This window comes from Amblyomma americanum, chromosome 7 (assembly GCF_052857255.1).
Source record: "Amblyomma americanum isolate KBUSLIRL-KWMA chromosome 7, ASM5285725v1, whole genome shotgun sequence".
NCBI classification, from domain to species: domain Eukaryota; kingdom Metazoa; phylum Arthropoda; class Arachnida; order Ixodida; family Ixodidae; genus Amblyomma; species Amblyomma americanum.
In genome coordinates this window covers 76,716,428-76,719,735 of record NC_135503.1, presented here as the reverse complement: position 1 = coordinate 76,719,735, position 3,308 = coordinate 76,716,428, and positions in this window count along the sequence as shown.

Genomic DNA, 3,308 nt, shown 5'->3' with positions numbered 1-3,308 from the left:
AAGTTCGACGTCTCTGAACGGATGATAGAGATGTGGCTTCTACAGGGAAGCAAAATTTTCAGCTGTTCCACGTGCTTTCATAGTGCAGATGTTTGCGAAGTGCAGGATTTCGCTGGAGCATGACATTAGAACAATCTGCTGTGGGACTTGCAGCAGCGATCACGATGTGTGGACGAGTAGTCCAGTGACATTTTCGGTTTCACGCCTGCATAGGGCAGCTGATAGCGGTTAATGATAAGCGGTGGCAGCCGGATAATGCTATTGCGTTCTACTGTTAAGGACGGAGCTTAAGTGACCTCCAAGTCATTTTTCTGATATGAGATATGGGTTGTGGACTTACGTTTGATTCGACTTACAATTGTGTAAAAGCAGTAAAAGATCGTTAATGCGAACTCTGTTAATTCGAACTGATGCCCAGGTCTTTTTCATAGCCCTGTGTATTTCAGTGGGGGAGAACTGATAATTCTAACGACTCTGCATCCGCAGCGGTTACCGTATTTCCACAATTGTAAGTCGACCTTTTTTTTTTTAATTTAAGGTTCTGAAGTGTGTGTGTGTGGGGGGGGGGGAGGGGGGTGGGGGGGGGGCGACATACAATCTAAACGAAACCTGCGAATGCTAATAAAAGCAAGAAAAACGGTTATCAGGGATGCTACTGCGAGGTTACAAGTTTTTGTTTGCTCTACGGCTCCAAGCGTAGCATTCAGCTATTCCACGGGCTTTTCGACAAGGATTCTTCATTTTTTACTTTTACTGCGCAAACCATTACCCATCGCAGTTGTTCAGGGGTTAGGGCGCTCGGCTACTGATCAGGGTACCCGGTTTACAACCTGGCCGCGGCGGCAGCGTTTCGATGGAGGCGAAACGCGAAGGCGGGTCCCCAGGTGGTCAGAATAATTCCGGAGCCCTCCACTACGGTACCTCTTGATTCCTTTCTTCTTTCAGTCTCTCTTTTATCCCTTCCCTTATGGCTGGGTTTCCGCGGAGATTTGAGACAGATACTGCGCCATTTCCTTTCCCCAAAAACCAATTTCATGTCATCTCACTCGCGGGAGTAAGGATAGTTAAGCAAGGGTCGAACAATCGCGGAGTCTGCGCCAGCACCCGGGAGTGTCGCTAGCTGATGGAAGAGCTGCTATTTCAGTTGGTTGTGTAATATGGCGGCATAACGGCGGCGGTTCTGGGGAATGCCGATGTTTGCTGGAAGAGCCAACGCCCCGACACTGATCACTTTTTGTTTGGTGGTGCTTGGAGTTGGTGCATTTGACTCGACTGCCGGCCATGTGCTTTGCCATGAACTCGACCTGTTCGAAAAGCATTCAGCGCTCAGTCAGTGCAAGGTTCAACAGGGAGGCCATCATTTGCTCCGAAGAAACGAACAACTGCGTGCCGGGCCGGAAGTTCGACGTTTCTGAACGGTTGGTGTGGGAGTGGCGGAAGTAGGGAGACAGAATTTTCGACTGCGACTCCAAGCGAAGAGGTTTCCGCGGGCCGAAGTCCGAACGCTTTCTGGAGCTGGAGGTCAAGCTTGCAGCATGTGTTACCGAAATAAGTGATCGGCAGCTTCTAGTGAGATTCGAAATGATCATGCAACAAAGCCGGTTCTTCGCTGCAGAAGCTGGGATATCCCGAACAGACATCAAAGGTAGCAGGGTTTGGGCTCCGAAATTTATGAAGAGGGCTGGCTTCCATCTTCGTCAGCGTACTAGTGTATGCCAGAAGCTGCTTGCTGCTTACGAGGAGAAAGTTCTCGCCTTCCATAGGCACTACCTCAAGCTACGCGACTCGCGGCGATACCTGCTCGGCCAAATCGGCAATGCGGACCGGTCTCCCGTTTACTTCGACATGACGAGCAAGACAACAGCGAGCATGAGGGGAGCTCGCAAAGTTAAGCTTTTCTCGACAGGAAGTGAGAAACTTCGGTTCACTGTTATGCTATCATGCTAGGCAGATGGCACAAAGCTCCGACCGTACATAGTCTTCAAAAGAAAAGCTATGCGAAAGGAAATGTTGTTGAAAGGTGTGATTGTGCGAATGAATGAAAAAGGCTTTCTGACGGACGACTTAGTTATTGATTGGTACCGTCACGTGTGGCTTTTGAGGCCAGAGGCATCCCTCATAGATTGTAATCCGAACCTCTTTGTGCTGGACTCATTTCACGGCCACCTTACCGCGAAAGTGAAGGCAGAGCTCCGAAAAGAACATACAGATATGCTGGTGATTCCCGGTGGTCTGACTGGGCAGCTGCAGCCGCTAGGCGTTGGCATTAACAAGCGATTCAAGGGCTTGCTCCGGCGTGAGTATAACGAGTGGCTGGTGGCGGAAGGGTGGGGATTTACGCCAACGGGGCGCGTGAAGAGAGCCGCCCTGGTGGCTGTGTGCGGGCGGGTGATATCCACTTGGGCGGCCGTACCACGCAATGTCGTGATGCGGTCACTTAGGAAGTGCGGGCTTTCCATGGAGGACGATGTGCTGTGGGACCGCAGCGGCGACGAAGACAGCAGTACTACTGAAGATGACTCAAGTGAGGATGAATAGCCTATCTATGCAATAGATTTTCTTTTTTGAGTACGTCCACCGGAGTTTTTGTCTTCGGACATGCAATGGGTCGATTACATTCGCGTCAACATTTTTTTTCCCCGACATGCGATTTGGGGGGATCGACTTACATACGAGTCGACTTACAATCGTATAAATACAGTAATTTGAACGAAGAGTCCTTGGCTGACATTGCTCCTCGTTGGTAGAAGTCTGCCCATAGTGAGTACAACACACTACTGCAAATTTACTAGAGCTGTGAAGCAATGGAAAAGAGAAAAGGCAAGTGCACCAGACTGGTGGAACCCGTGCTCTGGTGCATGCCGTAGCAGGTTTTTGTTGCCTGAACACTCGCCCGCGCCGGCCACGGCACTGCTGATGCTTTGGCGCTAGCCGTTCAGGTTTTCTTTGTGCTGCGGTCGCTGAGCCGCGTTCGTGTGGCGTACACAACACAGTTCGGCAGCTGCAGGCTTTTATCTTTATGGTGCTGCGAGCTATATGGACAGCAGTGTGGAGGTGCAAACGCCATCCGGTTTCTAACGAATTGATGGTCGAGAAGGTCATGGTGTCTTTAGCACTGCCAAATTTGAAAATCCGAGGACTAGAAGGTTCAAGTACCTTCCATTGGATTACCATATTTACGCGCATAATTTGTGCACTCTTTATTCAGAAATTAGGGCTCGAAGAAGGGGGGTGTGCAAATTACGCGGGAATTTTGCGAGCGCGACTTAAAAAACTCCACAAAGGTCATAACGTGCAATAACGTGCAA